Raw genomic sequence first — 22,410 nt, 5'->3', positions numbered from 1 at the left:
TCCCTCAGCTTCAGAGCAAATGCAAATAAAAAGTGCTTAAAATGGCAAACATTTCCTGTCATTGAAGGCCTTCGTTGGGGTGGGGGTCGCTGAGTTCTAAAGTATATTTTCATAGGAAAACTCATTTCAGATCGGCGGCAGGAACTTGGACTGTTCATACAGTGAAGTTTGGGGTTTGCAATCAGCCTGAATTTATTGCAGTCAAGTGACCCTTTATATGATGTAGATGTAGGAGAGCAAAGATTCCAGATTCGAACTTGGATTAACCTGGGGCCCAGCTCAGGTCACAGGAAAAAATTAAAATATACTGAAAACTGTCCTTTTCCCCTCCCCTCCCTTCAATTCATTTTCTGTTCCATTATGGAAAAAAAAAAAAAAACCAAATTTGCAATTTTAATTTGTTGTTATTCCTCCATTGGTTGTTTAGTTAGTGATTTTGCCGACTTCCTGGATGTTCATTTCTGGTTCTGCACAAAAGAGTCACATTTCCTTTTGGAATCGGGACCAGGAGACAGAAGCGGACTCGGGAACTGTGAGTGCCCCCCGGTCTTCCCTGGCGCCTCTGACCCCTTCCTCCATCTCGCCGCCTTTCCTGCCTTCAGCACGGAGTTCCCTTTCTCCAGGGCTTCTTGTGTGAACTCACCCCCTCGGCTCTCAGCACCATTCTCCACTTTTAGGAAAAGAGACTCTACAATTTCTACGCAAACATCGGATTGGACGGGGAGGGGGTGATTATGATTTTCATTTTAAGACTCTGAGAGATGGAGAAAGTAAGCAGAAGCGGGCTGGTTTATTTCAGGGGCTCCCAGTGAGTCCTTACTGAATTTACCTAATAAAATGAATTTTTAAAATTTTCATTTTCTCATTTCATTCCAGCAGAAAATGAGTTTGCCTTTATAATATCCAGATCTTTCAAACTCTATTCAGTGAGAAATTAACTTAGGAAATTTAAATACTTCGGTGCACACATGCACACACACCCGAAATGAAGTAACGTGTGCCTGTAATACAATAGCAAGCCTGGTTTTAGGGTCCTAGGACACAATTTTTTTTAATGATGTGTAATAAAGAAAAATCAGATTCAGTAAAAAAAAGTTTCTCTCTTAAAATGGGTGAATTGTAATACTCAGTAAATTTAATTGTAATTTTTATTTGTTAATATAAGTTGCCTTTAAAAAATCTTCTGTACATCTTGTCAAATTATTGAGAGGACTGCAAAGAAAACATAAGTTAATGTGCTAGGCCACAGTTGATTCCTTTCCTTTCCACGAAACTATTCCAAGTAGTATAGGAAATTATAAAACAATAGAGTTCTCTGTGAAAAGAATACCCTGCCTTTCATTTCCAAGATAAAGCAATTAATACTGGAATTTCAAGGCAAATCCAATGATCAGTTAGGAGGGAAAAGAAGGAGGAAGGCAGGATGGTTATTCGTGTAACAAAGTCCAGAAATCAACATCAGACAGATGCATCATGGAATGTGATGATATTTATAAGGAAAAGTTACATAAACTTCAATTTCATTTTTGAAAATGAAAGTTGTTTTGCTTAAACATCTGAGAAAAAGAATTTAGAATAATATTTGGGTTATCCTAGTTTTGTACGCTTGTGCTCACAAAAGCTTTCAGAGTCCAGGAGGGATTAAAGAGCTCCATCCCAAGGAGTGTTGTGTGTGTGTGTGTGTGTGTGTGTGTGTGCGCGCGCGTGTCTGTGTGTGTGTGTGTCTGTGTGCATGTGTGTGCATGTGTGTGTGTCTGTGTGTCTATACCCAGCTCCCCTACACCTTAACCCCAAGGACGATGGGGAGAAAAAGGTGGGAGCTGACTGGGTGGAACCAAATCTTTGCTGCAGAAATTTATAGCTAATATAAAACTCTTAAAAATAAAACAAGCAGTTTTCTTACCTTTTTAAAAAGTCTTCTCTTTGGGGGGTTATTTCAGGGGATAGAGGAATGGGCTTGAGCCAGTTTTCAAAATTGCTATAGGCCAGGTGTGGTGGCTCCTGCCTGTAATCCCAGCACTTTGAGAGGCTGAAGCAGGAGGATCGCTTGAGCTCAAGTTCGAGACCAGCCTGGGCAACATAGCAATGCCCTGTCTCTACAAAAAAATTTAAAAATTAGCTGGGCGTGGTGATGTGCGCCTGTGTTCCCAGCTACTCGGGAGGCTGAGGCAGGAGGGTTGCTTGAGCACAGAAGGTCCAGACTGCGTTGAGTGGAGATCGCACTACTGCACTCCAGCCTGGATGACAGAGTGAGACAGTCTCAAAACAAAAACAAAAACAAACCAAAAAACCAAAATCAACTCTCCCCTCCCCACAAAAAAAAAAACCCAAAACACCAAAACCAAATTGCTGTAGACCAATATGTGCAAAGAAGTTATTTCCAGGTCCCTGTGATTTTGATTAGAGAGTTTTGTTCTTGTTCTTCTGTTCCGTAAACTATGGTATTCTACCTCTTAAATGCTTTTTTAAGCTTTCTAGTTTGGATGGCCCGTCCCTGGGTGGGGAGGTTTGTCCGCTGCCCAGTAGATGGCGCTGTTACTTCTAGAGTGACGAGGGTGGGGGTGGGGACGACACCGCGTCGCGGCTCCAAGTCACAGGGGCCACCCCGTCGCCTCTCCCAGGGTGTATCCATCGGACTCTAAACCCAAGAAGAAAAACTTTTTGAGGCCTCTCCTGAAACGTGCTAAGCTATCAAAGAGCATATAAAGTATTTAAGCCAAGTGTTAATTAACAAATAGCTAACCCTCCTGAAACAGTCTGAGATGGTGCCCAGCCAGAGTTTAAAGAAATACTTCCTGGAAATGTTTGAGATAAAAATGGAATAACGTAGCAGGAATTTCAGTATTTTATCAGTTGCCCATTTTTTTTTTTTTTTTTAAAGATCCTCACCTTTCTCCTAGAGGAATCATGAAGAATGTACATTTTATGCTACATGAAATGTTATGTGCATAAAAATGATCAAATGAAACCAGGCAGATATAGATAATAGTAGTCTCGCCTTCTCAAAAAAGCATTTTCCTTTTCATGCAGTGGTGGCGTGGATATGCACCCTGGACGTTGTATTTCATTACATCAGCACCTGCTAAAATAGTAAACCAGCTGCTTAGATGTGTTAAACTTCCATCTCCCTTGAATGATTCCAGGGTAACCTTCTCCTTTTCCTCACTCAGAAAAGTTTCTAGTTTATTTCAAAAACAAACATTTTTCTATCCCCATCTCTTGCTAGAGAGAATCTCAGCTAAGGATGGTGTGTGTCACTCTTCAACATATTTCATATTAAAATTAAAATAATTTTAAAATATTTTTGAATAATTTCAATGTTTAGATTCTCCATGGGATGACATTTCTTACTTTGTTTTAAGTAATGATTTGCCATATCATTTTTTTAATTTAAAAAGAAGTAGTGTGCATGTTGACAAGTATTGTAAACAAACTGGCATTCAACAACATCAACAAAAAGATTTATTCCTTTTCCTAAGAATGATGTTATCCTTTATTCTGGAAAAAAAAAGATGAAGGAGTATTCATTTGCCTCCGATTTGAAATACCACTTAGAGACTTATAAATATGTAAATATAGCTTAGAACAATGACTTCATCAAGCCTGGTAGTAATTAATCTTGTATACTTCTTTAAAAATTTAATTGAATGACATGTTAGTTTTACAGTTGTATGAATTTAAAAATTGTGCAAGTCACTCACTATTCATAACTCGAGTCTAAGTATTAATAAAATGATTGTGCAAAAAACCAGCTGTTTAAATAAATTCTGTTCTGCTTTAAAGATTTTGCCCTTTGGGGAGAAAGTCATTTAAGTATTGAGTGGCAGTGGCCAGTGAACAATAGTCAAAATGTAAATAAATCTTCCTGAAACTTAGTTCTAATTTTCTTGAGCAAGATACTAACCCGTAAAAAATAAACATTGTTTATTGAACCGCGTTTGCATCAAGTGAACCTTTGTAAAATGATACGGAGAAAATATGAACTTCTACGTCCCAAGTACTTGCTTCCTTAGCAGAACAGAGAGAGCTATTCGATATGTATGAACTGAAGAAAATAGAATTAGTGACTCTGGCGAGAGAGCCGTTCAGATTAGTACAGTCCCACGGAGGTGATCATATTAGAATTAACACCAAAAAGTTGTGTCATTTGGCATCTTGGCTTAAGGGATAATTTAATTACACCACCTATTAGTGTTGACTTACGTTTCTGCGCCAGCCAGCCTTCTTATAATCTTGTTTATTTCCAGAAATCACATTTGTGACAGCTCTAATAGGCCATTCAACAGCAAAGATTTTCTCATTTAGTTGAAAACATTTCAGGCTTCAGAAATTAGCAAGGAAGGAAAGGTACATTTAGACTTCATATGTCAGAGTAAACTGGTTTGGGGCAAGATTTAAAAAATGAACTCAATATGCCTGTTTGACCAATTTCAGCCTAAAATATTTTTATGTTTTAATTTGCCAACTAAGCTGACAAGACTTCAGCTGATGCAGAGATGATTGCCCCTTGTGACGTGTGTGTGTGTGTGTTTGTGTGTGTGTCTGTGTGTGTAAGGGTAGACGGTGGATCAGGCATGGTCTTTGCATGTGGGTTTACAGAAACAGCTCGGAGGCGGCACTGCCAGCAAAGGTGTCTATCTGCACCTATCACTGACTTGGAGTAATTGTGAACGCTTTCAGATTCTGGGTCCTGTATTTGTAAACTTCCCACTTTTCGTTTTTTGAGAACGATACTTTGATCTTTGCAAGCGAAGGTGGGGAGATATATTTCCTTCCCTCTTACAGCTGAATGCAATCAGGGTGCTTTTTGGGTGTTGTTTTAGTTAAGAGGCAAAAGAGAAGAGAAAACACACACCCAGACAAACCAGCGGACACATTTGGCATCCAGTGTTTAACCCTCACCCTTTAGTCCTGTCAGCAAAGGAGTGAATCCTGCAGGATACACCACGTTTCACCTCCTCCCCGTTCTCCCTGCATCCCATGAAATTCTCCTGGAAGGAGATGGAAAATTGTGGGGATTTCATTTAAGGGTCAGCTCACATGTTTAAGCTGCATGTCAGGAGGAAGAAGGTTGAGATCCTTTGAGCAAACAAGTGCCAGAAACTGAAATCCCTGCCTGTCTCTTGTGCAATGTCTCCCGAGCAGTTTGGAGACTTGAGCATTTGAATGAGAGGCGTCCCAAACATTCCAGTCTGGATCTCCTCCAGGAGAGGGTGCTGGGGACCCAGGTCTCTCTCTAGGGCTTTGGTAGGGGCTTGCTCGGTGGAGACAGAAAACGTGGGAGCAGTCCAGGGCAGCAGTTGGACATTCACAGAGCAAAAGCTGCCATGACCATTCGGTTCCAGGCACTTGCCATGCAGACATGGGCATGAGGCCTAGCCAGGTCAGGGGCTTAGACAGGGCCACACTGCTATTCAGTGACAGAAGCTCTCCTGACCGTCCCAGAGCACCACACTTTTTCTTGGAACTCTAATCTTGGTCATTCAGTCCTTCAACAAATTCCTTAGTTTTTAATTTGTTAGGTGACCATCTCCCATGACTAGAATCTATGTTGTGATTGCTACATTCCCAGTGCCTCCAGTGGTCTGTGAGATGCACTTATAATAAAGCTCAATAATTATCCAGAGTTTACAACGGAGCAGGTACGGCATGGGATAACTCAATGTTACCTCCCAACAAATCAATGAGGTAGGACATGTCATGACTCCCATTTGACAGTCAAGGAAACTGAGTCCCTGAGAGGTTGAGTGAAATTCGCACGGCCGCACAGCTGGTGTGGAGAGTTGTGGGGCAACGGGGATTTGAATCCAGGCTGTCAGATCAAGGACCACACATTCTTAACTGAGCCTCATAGTGCTTTGGTAAATAAATATTGGTTGAGTGAATAAATAAGAGGATGAAATTGAAAAACAGTGGGGTGTGATGTCTGCAAAGTTTCAGAGGAGGGCAGATTTGGGTTCGCACAGGCCTTTACTCTTATTTACTGATGACCAGTAAATTCCTTAAATTTTCTGAGCCTTGACAGTTTCCTCCTACATGAAATGGAACTAACCATCTTTCTTTCTGGGTTGGGAAGACTTGAGCTTGTGAATGAAGGACTTGGCCCGTAGCAAGTGCTGAATAAAGGGCTGCATTATGACTATCTCTGGGCCAGCCCCCAAAGCCCAGACCTAAGTGGGCAGAGGAGCTGCTGCCTGTAACATATCTCTGACTCCAGCCAACTGGGTGACCCTGGTAAGTTTCTCAGCTTGCTGTGTCTTGCTTTTCTCTTCTGTAGAGGATGGCTCCTTTTAGTTCCTGCCTGGAAGGCTTGCATGAGGAAAGGGGGCCAGGCCCAAAGTCAGTACTGAATGATCGTCCACTTGGTGGTGCCCATCAGGCACTTGTATCCTTGGGGCACTCACACATTGGGGCACGTGGCCCACTGGTGGCTGGTGGGAATGCCCATGCTCGCTCATGCCTTGCGGCTTTTGCACACGCTAGCTCTTCTCCCTGGAGTGTTTTTCCAACCAGTGAATCTCCTTTCACCACTTAAGTGCACTGCCTCGCTGAAGGGTAATTGAGTGTTGCAGCTCTCCCTCTTGGCCTTTCTGGGCTGTTCTATCCAAGACCAGATTTGTCACTTAGCGCTGGGGTCACCTGGGTTACCCATCTGTCTGTGGAGCGTGAGGGTTAACTCAAGTCATCCCAAACCAACTTGGTAAAACGCCCCTGGCCGCATTTCCCTAGGGATACAAGATGTAAGTGTGTGACCTTGTGGTAGAAGGCATGAGTGTGGCAAAACGAAGCTTTGTTTCTAAGATCTCCAAACCCAGGCCCATGAGCAGCATCCGTGCATTCAGTCTTGCAACTGGCTGCTGTTCAATCAGCAAGGGGTATTTATTGAGCCCTTGCTGTGTGCTGGGCACTTGAGTGGCGCTAGGTTTAAGGTTGTGAACAAGAGACCAGGGTGCCCCTTACGCCTCCACAGCTCATCAGAAGGACGACACCGCAAGGGCGACAGCAGGCCTGGGTGTGGCAGGCTTGGTGGGGAGGGTGGGTGCCTGGAGGAGGGAGTTTCAGGCAAGGCTCTGGAGATGGGGCCTCTGAGCTGAGGTGCAAAGGATCAGCCTGGGTAGGGACGGGGCAGAGGCTTTGCAGGCACGGGGAGTAGAGGGTGCAAGACCACGGCAAGGGAGCCCACGAGGGGGTACGTGAGAGTCGGGGCAGGACCCTGCTGGACACTGGTCTGTCCTCAGTGCCGCTTTCCCCAGGGCCACACAGGCTGGCTCTGGTTATTCCCATTTTACAGACGGAGACACTGAGATCAGGGAGCACCAGTGGTCCTGGGAAACGACTGGGCTTGCTCCTTAATCCCCAGGTGAGCAGGTTCAGAGGGCCTGGGGAGCTCCTCTCCCAAGAGGCCATCTCCAGGGACGTCATAGTTCATGTCTTGAGCAAGCCGGCAGGCTGGTTTTACCAAGAAAGTAAATAAATGAAACAAGTAATACAATAAAACAAACAAAGCAATCAACGACATCTTGACCTTAGTATGCCCGAGTGGTCTGCTTTTCTGTGCCCACGAGGAGAGAGGAAATGTTGTAATTGGATGGCATCACTGTCAATCATTTCAGATTGGCGGAGGAGGCTGGACCTTTGGGCCTGGGAGGTTGTTGCCATGGAGACGACCTTGGGGCCAGGCAGGGCGGGAAGCCCCCTCCTACTCTCCTGGCCTCGCTGCCTGTGGCCTCAGGAGACAAGGTGAATGCCGCACCTGCGGGCTCTCAGCCTGTCCAGGAGGAGGATAAAGCACAAATTCGAAATGCAGCGTCCCTGGAAAGGACGCCCTCTCTGGGCCCGCTGGCCCCCATCTCATTGGCCTGAATGGGGTCATGTGACCACTGTCCGCGGCAGAGGAGTCTGGGAAATTGCCTTTTGTTGTTGTTGGAGCTCGTTTTCAAGCCAAATGAAACGAGAATCGTGTCAATGAGGAAGGTTTAGGGAGGGGGTGGATGTGTAGGCAACCAGCAGAGGGCCCCGAAATCCGTGAAGATCAGGTCTGACGGTGGCTCCATGCTCCCTCCATTAAAGAGGGCTTCACAGAAATCCTTCTGAAAAGATATTTCTTGTTTAATATTCGGAATATTTCACCCACTGCCTCATTAAAAAGACCATAAATTAATGTGTTTATGACTTAGAAAAAATCAGGAGGAATTAGAGGAATCAGGATTTTGGGCCAAGATTCTCCTTGAAATAGGCGGGGTCGTTGATGATTATCTTTCCACATGGAAGGAAATCCAGGCTCAGCAAGGTCGGGTGATTTTCCCAGAGTCACACAGGCAGAGGGGCTCAGACCACAGAATCCCCTCCTGGCCCCAGAATCTCAGCCGCGGTGGGCGATGCGAGAGAGTCACCGCAGCTGGGGGCCGGGGAGGCCTGATCACATCCTCCGGTGTGGCCCTGCCATGTTGTGCCTTGGGGTACCCAGCGCTTCCTGTCTCTGCTCCCGCCCTACCCGGCCTCTCAGGCTCCCAGTCCATCTGGGATTATTTGCAAGTCAGTTCTCTGAACTCCTCTCTCAGGCTCGCGGTTGGTCTGGGATTTTTTTGCAAGCCGGTTCTCTGAGCTCAGAGTGCTGGCCCTGGAGGGAACCCTTCTCACTGCTTCTGGCTGCAAGCCTTTGCCTCACCTCCCTAAGTCCCGAGGGGCAGAGGAGGCTCTACTGCAGCTGGCGGGCCTTCCCGGTCACAAGGAGAGCCCAGATGTGCCGGCAGCCGCCTGTATTTACACCCATCCCCGAGCATCACAGCATGGGGGCAAGACGCTAGGTTTCTCTCAGGTCATGGCTTCCTCATCATGAGAGTGGGGGGCACACGGGCCCCCCATGGGGCTCTTGTGGGGTCTGAAAGAGGAGTGTGGTTACATGGCGCCCGGCCTGCAGAGACAGCGTGAGGGCTGTGGATGCCAAGGCCAGTATCTGCTGTGGCAGCCACAGCACTCATGCCTCCCTGTCAGGAGGCACCAATAAGGCAGTGGGAAAATCCGCCCCTTTCTCAGTCTGGGTCCCCTAACTTCTCAGCCTTGGATTCCTGGTCTGCAGTAGGGGAAAATTCCACAGATCTCCCTCATAGGGGTGCTGTGAGCATGAGAGAGAAAAGCATTGCAATGGTGAGCAGTTACTGAGCACAGTGAGTAGTTACTGAGCACAGTGAGTAGTTACTGAGCATAATGAGTAGTTACTAAGCCCTGCTTACCTGCTGGGCTCCTGGCTGGCCCTTCCTCGCTCTTCTGCAGAGCTGGGCATCAGAACACACATTTCAGCAGGCTGAAATGCCCACAGAGCTTCTGAAGCCAAGTCCTGTCTGGCAGGTAGGAGGTGGGCCCATGACAAATGACCTTGCCTTCCTAACTCCCTGATTAACTTATCCATCCATGAATGTGCAAAGGCAGTCCCAACACCTCACCAGAATCCATTCCTGGAAACCTCCTTGTAAAGTAAGGAATAAAATTGATGGGCAGGAATCAGCTTAGAAATAACCACACAGTAAAGTCACGTTCCTGAAAATGAACTGTGCACTGATGAACTCATATCGAAGATGAAGGGCCTGTCGTGAAGGCAGAACCCAAGGACACTTATCCTATGTAACCATTTCAACTGGGGAACAACAGTCTAGGATGTGGCAGATTATGAACACACCTGTTATCCCGGGCACCTAATCTGCCGTAGAGCAACCCTGATGCCTACACAAGCTCACTCTCTTCTTTATTGCAATTAGCTTTTTCTTGTTTTTACTGTTTTGGTCTTAGGTCTACTTCATGATTCAGTAAACACTGAATTAACAATCCATTTTTTCTTCTTAGAATGTTGAAGGCCGTTAGGGCATTATATGGAAGGAAAAGGTTTTCTTAGGAAACCCTGATCTTACTTTCCCGTTCTTTGCCAGAAAAGGTTCCAAAATTCATCTTCAGACCTCAGCACCATCTTAGGGGTTCAACTCACTTAGCTGCTAATGCAGTTTCTCTCCCACAAAAAGAATTTTGAAGTAAAAGCCCCCTCAGGTGACACGGATGCCAAGTAGGAATGCACTGGGCTTCAAGTCACAATAGCCCAACTTAAGATGGCTTAAACAAGTGCAGGCTTGCCCTTCTCACAGTAAGGATGTCAGAGGAAGGCAGCCTCAGGCATCTACTTAGCTATTCACCAGTGGCAGAGATGGCACCTTCTTCCTGCTTGTAGGAGTGTCCTGTGGCTGCTGTAACAAATGCCCATCAACTCAGTGGCTTAAAACACACATACCTTTATCATCTTAGGGCTCTACAGTGTAGAAGTTCAATGCTGGTCTCACCGGGCTAAAATCAAGGTGTGGGAAGGGCTAGTTCCTTCTGGGGAAACCCCCTGATGATGCCAGGGTCTGGAGAAGAATTTTGAGTATCTCTGGAACCTTTTCTAGCAAAGGAAGGCACAGTAGGATCAGGGGCCCCTGAGTGTGTTTCCTGGGAAAATGTTTCCATGAACATCATGCCCAGGGTCCTTGCCTTCTCCAGCTTCCAGAGGCTGCTGCATTCTTTGGCTTGTGGCCCATTCCTTCGTCTTCAAAGGCAGCAGCATCCCATCTATCCCTCCACCCTCTGCACCCATTTCTTCTATGACTTCTTCTTCCACCTCTATTTCCCACTTTTATGGAGCCTATTCTTACACTGGACTCACTCAGATAATCCAGGACTATCTTTTTATTTTAAGGTCAGTTGATTAGCAACCCTACTTCCACATGCAACTCCAGTATCCTGGTTCTGGAGGTTAGGATGTGGACATCTCTTGGGTGGCTAATATGCTGTCTACCACATTGCTATTGTCTGTTCTGTCATGGCCTTAACGTGGCTGCTAAATCTCCAGACATCACGTCTGTATTCAAAGAGGGAAGAGAGGAGAAGGTTACTAGGACTCACCCTCTCGGTCTCTGTGCCTTTTGATTAAAAAAACAAAAGGTTTCCCAGAAGTGTCCCAACAGACTCTGTTTGTATCTCATGGGTCAGAACAGGTCACATGGCCACATCTAGCTGCAAGGGATGCTGGCAAGGTATACAATAGGGAGGAGGCAGCAAGGGAGAAGTTGTGTGCCAGTGACTCAAGGAGGCACATCCATGGAATCCGTGCAGCCTCCTCCCAGATCCTTAATTTTAGCAAATCCTTGAGGACAGGCCACCAGTAATAGGAAGTGGAAGCTTTCAAAGTGTTTCTTTATGGCTTTCTAGTGGAATGTAGTTTACAGGTGCTCTGGGAGTTCTAAAACAGAACTTTAATATCTCTCCCTGGAATTGTGCAGGAGGCCATGGGCTTTGGAATGGGCTGACCTGGGTTCCGGCACCTTCTTGACTTGAGAACTAGAGAGAATGTGTGCATAAGTTAAGCTCTCCCTAGCTCGAAAACACTCCATAACCTGGCATACATCAGTTTCCTCGTGGGGTAAATGGTGCTGGTAAGGGTGCAAGGCTTGCAGGCCTCTGTGAGGTGAAATGGGATCATACAGAAGAGTTCTGAGCACCACAGGGTCCTCAACTGCCAGCCATTAATCAAACCCACATGATCGCAGTGAGGCCTGGAAGAAGGCAGAGGGGTACTTTCCACCTGCAGCACCTTTTTTCAGGTGGGGAAACTGAGGCACACAGTGACGCGGCCACTCTTCCAAGCCTCCACAACCAGTATGTGTTAGGGTGGAGCTAAAGTCAGCCTGAGGAGTGAGTTCAGGGATGAGCAAAATCAGCGACCAGGGTCTCCGGTCAGTGTGGATCCCCGTGCTATGGCCCTGGGCCCCCTCCCCAACAAGGTCCTGTCCCAAGGCGGGTGAAGGGTGAAGGGGCCTGTGCAGCTCCCCTGCTGGTGGGCGGGCACTTCCCTGCCAGCCTGTTTGTTTTGGGCATCTTTCTCATGTCCTCCAAGCTTGCCGCCAGCAGTGTGCTCCCCGGGGGGACGTGCGGTGGTGAGAACCTGGGAACTGCCTCTTATCTCTACAGAGCAGGATGCGTCCTGTGCTGCGCGTCCCCGTGAGCTTTCCAAGCGCTGTGATGAGCTTGCAGATTTCAGCGGGCGATTGCTCCAGCCAGCCCCCGCCAGCCTTTGGGGGGGCTGTGTTTTGTTTCCCAGGCCCCTCGGCACCGCACCAGGGATCCTGCCACCTCCCGCTCCCGTGTCCCTGGCCTTTCAGCTGCTCTGAGTCCATGATCGCCCCTGCAGGTCTGGCCCAGCCGACGGCCAGTGAGAAATGGCACGGGGTGAACTCCTGTTTCCGCCCATTCTTTGTGCAGGGGCAGTGGGTGGTTCCCAGCTGGGGAGGGGTGATAGGGGCCGCAGTGCTCCGCATGGCCCTCAGAGGCGCTGTGCAGGCCCGGGTTCTGCCCTCATCCCATCCCATCCATACCGACTTCTGAAAGGTGCTCCGACCCAGTCGTCAGTGGATGGAAATAGGTAATTAACCTAACTGTACGATGGAGTGTGGGCAGGGCGTCTCAATCTTACCTCCAGTGATATTTGTTTAAAATGCAGATCCTCAGGTCCTAGGGTTCAGGGAGACACATTTGAACTGGGGTAGGACCCATGATTCTTAATTTACACCAGGCTCCCGGTAATTCTTCTCATTTGGCAAATTTGGGAAAATACTGGCCTGGCAGTTTGGCCCAGGCTCTGGAAACAGGCTAAGTTCCAACTTCACTGCAATCCCCAGTCTCTGCGCCTCTTGGAGCTTCTCAGACCACAGTCTCCTCTTCTGTTGACTGGGTCTGATGTTATCTTCCTTCTGTGATTGTTGGGAGACATCCCGGAGTGCTCTGCACACAGCCAAGCATCCATTGGGTGTTCAGGAAAGGATTAATGCTTATTGTCCAGATGATATTCAAAGACAGAAATCTCCTGGCAAGGTTTCTGATCATCACAAAAACCAGACAGAGCACACTGAGCTAATAGGGTCGGAGTTAAAAGTAGAGACCTTGAATGTTTTGAGCACCCTTGGTGGCCTCGTTGTAGGCATGAACACAATTTCCATTGGAAAATTTTAAGCATTGACAGCAATAGAAGGGACTCCATTTCTTTGCTGTCCTCTGTATTCAAGAGCCCTTAACTGAGATCACTGAGGAACTGTGGGGTTCTCAGAGCTGAAGGCATTGGGGCCAGAGAGGGGGTTGTTGAGCCTTCTCAGGATACAGAACATTGATGAAAGAACCAGCACAATCAAATGTGCATCCCACAGGAGACATACAGCAACAAGGAAAGACCCTGCAAGGCCATTGGAGACACTGCCTTCAGATGGGATGAACAGGCCCCTTCTGGCAGCATCTGCTGAGTTAGCATCAGGCTGGACCACAGAGATGATGCCTGCAAGAGCTGCAAACACAGGCCATCCCGCCAGCTCTCGTGCGGGAGACGCTAGCTCCTCATCAGGCTCTGAGCCAAGCACATCATCTGCCTTCTGCCCCTCAGTTTCCCAGTGTGTAAAATGAGGATGATGTGGCTCTTACTCCATCAGTCCTTAGGATGATTCAGGGAGTTGAGGCATAGGAAGTGCTCTGCTTGAGCGCTAGCTAATGTCGGTGCTGGTAGAGTTATCTCTTTTTTTATACATAGGAGAACTGGAGCAGGCATGGCAGATTTCCTCACTAGCAGAAGGCCCCCTGGAAGACATGTGGAGAGATCTGAGCCACTATAGACATGGCAGCCGGACAGGGCTTTGGGGAGGACCTGTGCGGTAGCAGACATCAGCGAGCTCTTCTTAGATCCGGCAGGGAACCAGTCCACCCACTCGTGCTGTGGTTTAGCTCCCTACTCTGCTTTCTGAGAGTCGGTATGGAGGGGAACCTGGTGGAGCTCCTCAGAGTCTCGGGATCCTTGTCTTTGGTGAACTTTCTACTTGTCAAAGGCAGTCTCTGAATATTCTCTCCTCCCAGGGTTTCTGTAGATCCCAAGCAGGAAGCCGCGTGCGCAGAACTGGTTTGTGTTTGTGTTTGGCTTGTGTTTGGCCAAGCAAGGGTGCAATGAAATGGGGAGTGTGGTGGCTGCTTGAACAGCCTCATGCTGTATTTCTGAGAGGTGTTTTTCTGCCACAGGAACACACACACACGTGCACCAACACACAATTCCCTGCACACACATATTACATGATATGCATGTACACACACTGTACACATTCATTCACATGCACAGAACATGCACCAACATACATGTACACACACACACACAGAAGGAGACTGACTTTGGAAACCCAAGTCAAACCCATCCTCCATGACCCAACCCCTGAGCTTCTGCCTCCCCTCCACTTGGGAATGGCTGCTTCTGTGCATTAGGTTGTTCTGTTCCCGTTGAATTCAGGCTCCACCACTGTGGGGTCTTGGTCATGTTGCTGAATGGCCCTGATGCTCAGCTTCCTTGTCTGTGAAGTGGACACAGTAACACACATTGGGCCACATGGAGCCTGTGCAGGGCAAAGGGTTAGGAGAAGGCCTGTGTATTACAAGGCTCCTGCTGCCTGATCACCTCAAGTCACATCACTGTCACCTGCCTGATCACCCCTAAGCCATATCACCATCCCCTTTCCATGCTGACCTTCTCTTCCAAAAGGCTCCTGTGGGCTTCCCAAACTTTTGAATGTCACCAGCCTGACATTCTGTCTGGTTTTGCTGGAGCAAGACGTTAGGTAAGTCATTTCATTTGCGTGTCTTCCTCAGGGTAACAAATGCGGCCTCATACTAACTTAAGGGCCAGTAGGGCTCAGGATCTCCAAGGGAGGTCTGCAGATAAAGGCGTATTGAGGGATGGAACTAGAATGATTCATTTATTCAAACACAGATGGCGCCTGCCCAGCCTCGGCACTGGGGACACGGAGATGAATATACTCAGCCCCTGCTCAGGAGCTCACACTCTGGGGAGAATGGGAAAGGAAGGAAATGAATGACTGGTTGTGTGGCCAGGCATCCCCCGTGCAGGCCAAGTGCCTGCCCAGGACTTGCGGGAGATGAGCCCCACAGCTCCTGACCTCAAAGGGTGGGGACACTGGGACCCATGAAGTCGGCACGGATGTAGCTGGGACAGAAGTGATGACGTCTTCAGTTATGAGCAGGAACCATCCAGGTGGTCAAGGGACAGACACGTTTGCAGCAGTGAGAATGGCCACTGTCAAGACTCAGGCATGCACTGCAGTGGGGACTGACAGTGGCTTAGGAAAGGGTCGGTGGATGGCAGGATGGATCTGCCACTGACCTACCAATGAATGAATGCTGGGTGGGCGGGACGGTCTTAAGACCAGGCTGGCTTTTTATGGGTGTCTCAATGCAGGTAGCTTCTGAGACCTGCAATTGTCCCTGGGAAGCCCTAGTTCATGCGTAAATAAATTGGTCACTTGATGATGATGTCACCACTTGTGTAATTTAAGGCCTTGTTCTTCAATATTTCCTATCCAAGAATTTTTAGCAGGGGAGGCTCCCCTTTCCAGGAGTGTGGGCCATAGACCAAAACCTGCCCAAGCACCACTGTTCTGGCATTTCTTTATGTTAAAAATCTGGGCCCATTCGTTTCATGTTCCTGATTTTATACAGATTTATCGTTGAAAGCCATTGCTTCCCCTTCCCCCACACTCTTATTTTGGTAAAAGTGATAATATTGGATCATCATGTTGATCTCCGGTCTTGATAGGGTTTGGCTGTGTCCCCACCCAAATCTCACCTGGAATCGTAGCTCCCATAATTCCCTTGTGTTGTGGGAGGGACCAGGTGGGAGATAATGGAATCATGGGGGCATTTCCCCTGTACTGTTCTCATGGTACTGAATAAGCTCTGAGGGCTTTATAAGGGGAAACCCCTTTTGTTTGGCTCTCTGATTCTCTCTTGTCTGCCGCCATGTAAGACATGCCTTTCACCTTTTGCCATGATTGTGAGGCCTCCCCAGCCACGTGGAACTGTGAGCCATTAGACGCTTTTTCTTCATAAATGACCCAGTCTCAGGTATGGCTTTATCAGCAACATGAAAACAGACTAATATAGGTCTTCTCAGGGCCTCTTGTTTGAAAAACCAAAGGATCTGAAGGTGGTAACATGAAGTGCATCTCCTCTTCCTCAGTCTCAGTCATTTGCACCTTAGTAAGAATGGGACACAGTCTTACGGGCAGGTTTTCAATGACAACACGAGATGAGACACACCCTAAAACCCAAGGTCCCTGTGCAGGTCAGGAGAAGGGAATATTGACCCCTAAAAAGAGTCAAATGTAACACGGGAGTTGGAATAAAGATATCTGTCAGTTTCTTTCTGGGGTCTTGGCCTTCCCATAGCCCTCTGGTCTGGGAGCTGCTGTTACTAGAATCCTCTTGGCAAAGATTGGGGACAGGAGTCTTCCATGGAAACTTCTGTCCCCGGCCAAGCACTCAGTGTTCGCTCCTCCTTGGTTTCCTTCTGCTCCAGCCTTTGGAGACAGAGAAAGCTTCTGATGTGCTTCTCTTTTGTACCTGCCCATTATCATGGATTTATCAGAGCATGAAGAATATCAGTGCCTGGGCTCTTCTTGACATATTTGGACTTTTCCAAGCCCTTACAGACTTGGTTTAGTAGATGTAACATGTCTACTGTGTATTGATAAAATTTTTATCAAATTATTTTAAAAAATCCAATGGAATCATGGTTGTGTGTATTCAGAGTGTCTGCTTCCTTACTTAGCTTCAAATCCCTTTCCCACTACTGGCCAGCTGTGTGACTTTGAGTAAGTTAGTTAACCTCTCTGTGCCACATTTTTCTATAAATGGGGGATACAAACAGTGCTTAGGTTATTGTGAGGATTAATAAGTAAGTATGTGCGAAGCACTGGAAATGGTTCCTGGTACATGTGACTTCCATAACTATTGGAGGGGTTTGTCCCCATCTCTGGAAAGAACAATGTGATTTTCAAAACAGACACTGGACCGTGATCCTTTGCAGTGCGAGACCACTCTCCCATGTGCTGAAAACCTTGCTGTAGTAACTCCAGCTCACGGAAACTCCAAGGGGTGAATTGACAGACAGTCACATATGGGTTTTTGGCAGCAGGGTGATCCCCATGTGGGGTGCCCCCCTGTTTGTGCTGATGGAGAAACAGTTCCTCCCGGGGGGCTGCCACGGGGCAGGCAGGCCGCGAACAAAGGTGTAGGGGGACATGATGGGGTCTGAACCTCTAGCTTGCTGTTTCCAGAAACAACATGCTTTGAGCTTGCAGAGCTGTCTGGCCCCCCAAATGCACTGGGGTCTCAGGGCCTCTGGGCCTGTGATCTCCCTAGGCAGGCCCCAGGGGGCCTGTGTGCAGGGGCCCCTTTGTTTGGGGTGGGATGCATGCCATTTGTCAGTGGCATGGGGTGACTCGCTGGGCACCCCTTGCAGCGAGCTTGCAGAGTTCAAGGCTGGGCGCACCTCAGCTCTCATTATCAGATCTAATTGTGGGCTCAGATTTCACAAATCAGGGCCTGTGCAGGTGGAGGACAAGCGGCAGAGGTCATGCCTAAAAGCTTATTAAGCCGCCGGTGTGAAAGGTAAGGCCATCTGGATGCCATTTGACAACTTAAGTGGTAATTACACCATTTGGCGCAGGAATTAGTGAGAGCTGGGGCTTGAACTGTGGCAGGGACAACTTTTTTTTTCTGCAGGGGGGTGGCTTGGGGCAGTCCCGATCCTCGCAGCCCGCGGTCCTAGCCGCTGTTTGTGGCTTGCAGGTTCTCTGCCCAGCTCCTGGGATGGGCAGGCTTGATAACCAGGAACACCTGCCTTCTCAGCTCTCCTGTCAGGGAAGGGAGGTGGGCAGCGGGGGCAGCTTCCAGCAACATTCCACCCCTGCAATATGGAAGTGTTTAAGTAGGATTTGCACCAGGCAGGGTAGCTGAGATCTGAACCTTTAAATTACAGCCATTCCCGGGCTGAGGAAAAGTAAATAAACAGTTCACAGCTGCAGCCAACTCAACTCAGAAATGGGCTATCTCTTCTGATTGCAGGGCAAGTAATTAAGTGAGAAATGTGAGCCCAACAGTCAGGGTGAGATGGTAAAGGTCTGGGGCAGTAAGTCCACCCAACTCCAGAGACCTTCCGATTAACCCTCGCCGAGCCAGGAGGGGAGAGGGACGCGCAGGCGTGGAGGTGAAGCCCGGATGAGGAGCACTGGCTTTGCGATTGTCAAAAGCCAGCTAACTATAAATGGCCTTACCTTGCTGTGCTTGGCTGAGGGTGGGAGTCCGCGTTCTCAGCAGTCCACCCATGGACACACTTCACAACAGGTACTGTCTCTGTTTACTCATTACGGGCTGAATTTTGTTCCCGATAAATTCCTACATGAAAGCTCTAGCCCCAGGCCCTTGGAATGTTACCGTGTTTGGAGATAGGGTCTTTAAAGAGGTACTTAAAATGAGTCATTGGGTCCTAATCCAATGACTGGTGTCCCCACGAGAACAGGAGATGAGGACACAGACACATACCGAGGGATGACCATATGAGGACACAGGGAGAAGACGGCCACCAGCAAGCCAGGGAGGGAGGCCTTGGGAGGAAACAGCCCTGCCGGCACCTGATCCTAGATGTTCAGCCTTGAGAACGATAAGGAAATGCATATCTGTGGTTTGAGCCGCCCAGTCTGTACGACGTGTTTATGGCAGCCCGGGCAAATCAATTCACCCAGCTTTGCCTGCTTGCAGAGAGCCACGTGTGCTTTAGAGTAAGAGTTGACAACGACGTGGTTGACGGGCTGTGCCAGGCCCCCGTGAGGTGTGCGTGTGACACGCAGCTTCTCACACCAAAGTGGTAGCATTCCCATTTCACAGATGGGGAAATTGAGGCCTGGGGAGGTCAAGCAAGTAGTCCAGGGTCATGTAGCTGGGATGTGTGGACACAGCAGGTGTTCTCAAACCTGGCTTCACAGTGCAGTGGCCTGGGAAGCCTTAATAGGCACTGACTCCTGGGCTCCAGCCCACACCAAGGGATTGAGATTCGGGGCAGCAGTTTTCAGGGCGCCCCAGGCGATTCTCAGGTATAGCCAGGTGCTTAGTTATTGCCTTGTACCTCATTCATCTGACTGGCCTTAAAAAAATAATAAAGTACGTTAGCAGGGGCTTCCATTCCACGCGGCAGCTCCCGTCTCCATTTCCGCTGGTGAAGTGGGTTCACTGTGTCCCTCACACTCATGGTCGGGCCGCTTGTGTTTCTGAGACCATTAGCATGGGCTCTGGAGCCCAAATGACTGAGTTTGAATCCAGTCTTTGCTACTCAGGTGCTGTGTGACCTTGGGCAAGTGGCTTGGTCTCTCTGGGCCCCAATTTCCTCATCTGTAAAATGTCATCAGAGCACCTACCTTCTAAGGTTGTTATTCACCAAGTTAACTTTTGTAAAGCGCTTAGAACAATGCCTAGCATGTGGAGAGTGCTGGAAAAATGTTTGTTACAAACAAAACAGCTATCTCCTGTACGTACCTTGGATGATGAGAGGCTAGGGAGATGGGTAGGAGATGGGAGACAGAAGCCAAGCCTGAGTCCACCCCGTGTTCCCTGGGGATCCGCGGCATCCGACACAGGGGAGGCCTCGGGAAACTTTAGTGTCGGGGAACAGACGTCGTTTGTGCAAGGTATTCGGCACCGCCTCCCCGCGCCATGCACACACCGTCCCCGCGCCGTGCACACACCGTCCCCGCGCCGTGCACACACCACACACCGTCCCTGTGGAAGGGATGGCGAAAGCAGCCCCTTCTGTTCCTGTGGAGGTCGTAGAGGGAGGCGCACTGAACCCATGATGACATCAGCGTGCATTTCTCCTCCAGGAAGGAGGTGTAACACCGAGAACCAGGAGGTTCCCTGCCTGTGAGTGCTGGCGGCGGGATGTGGATAACCCTGCTCTTTTTTACTATGGTGTATTCTCCGCCTCTTCCTGCATGAAAGAATGCATATCCCTTTTGTTATAACAACGTAGTTTTGGGTGGGGGCTTTTTGGTTTAAAAAAAAAAAAAAAGGATCATGTAGAAGTTGAGTAAGTTACTTCAGGCAGAGTTTTCTCTGGGGCATGTTTTAGTATTTCCTTGACATCCCCTGTGAGCTGCGCCAGGCCTCAGCCCCATCCTCATCGCTCAGAGCACACACCTGCCTGTGTTCTGGCTTGTGGTTCAGGAGAGGACAGCCACGTGTCACCTGGCTGGGGGTCTCCAGGAGCCATTGCAGGGGACCGGCCACATGGCCGTATTCCCATATTCCAGGGACCCTGAGCCCGGAGGCACTGACTGCATGGAGTCATGGATCTCGGGTCTTGTGGGGCCTCAGCGACCTTCTGCAGAAAGCACTTCTGTGGGGGCGGGCAGGAACACAGGGCTTCCCCACAGAAGCCACAGTTCAGGTCCAACTGGGAGCGATTCCTAGAAGAGGCCTGGGGACAAGAACAGGAGGGTCCTGGACCCTCTGCGCTGTGAGCTCTCTCAGCAGGTCTGTGGCCAGTGGAGATGGCCCAGGTTTCCCCATTCTCTGGCCAGAAAGTGCAGAAAGGGAACTGCCAGAACCCCAAGTGTGCCAGCTCCAGAGCTGCATTCAGTCCCAGCCTGCCCCTCAGCTGACTCCGTTCTGCCCGTCTCCTCTTCTGTGAAATGGGAATAAGAGCAAAACCTGCCTTAGAAAGGCTGCTGGGAGGATTAAGCAAATTAAAACAGGGGATGGTGACTGCCACTTAGTCAAGCATCTCTGGTGTCAGCCCCTGTTACGATCTTCATTTGCTTTGTTTTTTGAGACAGTCTCTCTCTGTCACCCAGGCTGGAGTGCAGTGGTGTGATCTCTGCTCACTTCAACCTCTGTCTCCTGGGTTCAAGTGATTCTCCTGTCTCAGCCTCCCGAGTAGCTGGGATTACAAGCACACACCACCACGCCCAGCTAATTTTTTTGTCTTTTTAGTGGAGACTGGGTTGCCCAGACTGGTCTTGAACTCCTGGACCCAAGAGATCCACTTGCCTTGGCCTCCCAAAGTGCTGGGATTACAAGCATGAGGCACTGCACCCGGCCTAAGATCTTCATTTGCTTTCTTGTGACGGCTCTGAGTCTTGTCCATGTGCAGGGGACCTGGAGACTCAGGAGGGTGATTCATTTACTCAGCTCTTCATCCAGAGGGGTCAGCCCTGGAGTAGGTGCTGGCATCTAACAGGAAACGAGCTGATATTCCACCTTGGGACACATAACATCTTTTGAGGGAGGCAGCTGTCAGTCAAACAATCACAGGAAGGGATTATAAAAAAATTCTGAGGTGGCCAGGTGGGGTGGCCGAGTGGCTGAGCTGGGGTCTGAGGGCAGTGCAGGAGTTAACTAGGAGATAGGAGAGAACAGTGTCCTGGCAGAGAGAACAGCCTCTGTGAAGAGCTCGTCCGCTTCAGAGGAACAGAAGGAAGCCCTCTGTAGCCAGCATAGGGAGAGGGAGGCTGACACGGCTGATTGTTTTCCAACCTTGCTTCCCCCTCCCTTCCACAGTGAGAGTGTTTAACTAGGCAAGCCACAGAACACAGAATGCTTTTCCCAGCCTTTTTGACGGCTGAGGTACGTGCAACAGGCTGTGTGTGCCTCCAAGAGGAGAAGCCTTCTTGCAATAGCTGGGTGGAGACACGGTACCGAATCACCGTTGTGTGGGTGGACACAACCATTAACAAGACAGGAAAACCCTGGTGATTTTAGAGAACATAGCTCAGACCCTTATGTGAGAAAAATAAATTCCACAAGCACTTTGTTGGAGCTGCTGCTCCTGTGGTTCCTGTGGGTGCAGCTGAATCCCGGCCGTCACGCAGCGCGCTTGGATGCTGGGGCTGGAGGCGGTGGGCAGGAAGTCTCCACTGCACTGGTTCTTGGCATGATCCAGGCTCCAACCCTACTCCCCAATGCCACACAACATGCTCTGAGGTTGTTTTATCGCTTAGTTCAGCCCGGTCTGGCTTTGGTTATGCTGGGCTAATGCTCTCGTCTGATAACCTTCTAGGTCACAGTATAAACTGTGATATTTTTCCGAAGAGCCATGGGAAGCCCCGGCGAGGTCTGTAGGACTAACCAGTCACAGGGCCCGTCTGTGACAGCGCCGGGGCTCAGAGGCATGTTCATGACCCTGGACTTTTTACAGAGTTCACGTCGATGTGAGGCATGATGGGGTTTGGAGAAGCTTGTGGTTTGGAGAGGGTCATGGGCAGGCTGTGGATGCTCCGCTCACACCTGGCCTGTCTTAGGGGCCGTTCTGCCTGCTGCTGCCGGTGGGGCATGGCACCTGGGGAGCCCAGGTGTGATTCCTCCAGCCCTGCAGCCGGCTCAGCCTCCCGGGTGCCAGGGGAGATGGGGGCCTTCTGGGGAAAGGTTTCCTTCTTGCATGGAGGAATCCTGGGCGCCTGGTCTCCCTTCTGTCCCCGGCCTCTGCCTGTCTGGATGGAGGCAGCAAGTACACAGCCG

The 22,410-nt window shown here is 49.1% G+C and overlaps 1 protein-coding gene across 2 annotated transcripts in view; it reads left to right on the top strand.

Annotated features, from left to right (window-relative positions):
* The window catches only part of C18H16orf95 (chromosome 18 C16orf95 homolog), a 317,656-nt gene that overhangs the window by 253,108 nt on the left and 42,138 nt on the right, over nt 1-22,410 (top strand). The window contains exon 13 of one of the 2 annotated variants that reach the window (XR_011616662.1): nt 428-836. The exons of the other annotated variant lie outside the window; for it this stretch is intronic. The gene's annotated coding sequence lies outside the window, so the exon portion shown is untranslated. Of the gene's footprint in view, nt 1-427; nt 837-22,410 lie in introns of those variants that run through there. 2 annotated transcript variants of the gene reach the window in all.

This window comes from Macaca nemestrina, chromosome 18, assembly GCF_043159975.1.
Source record: "Macaca nemestrina isolate mMacNem1 chromosome 18, mMacNem.hap1, whole genome shotgun sequence".
Lineage (NCBI taxonomy): Eukaryota > Metazoa > Chordata > Mammalia > Primates > Cercopithecidae > Macaca > Macaca nemestrina.
This window is presented reverse-complemented; position numbering and strand designations above follow the sequence as displayed.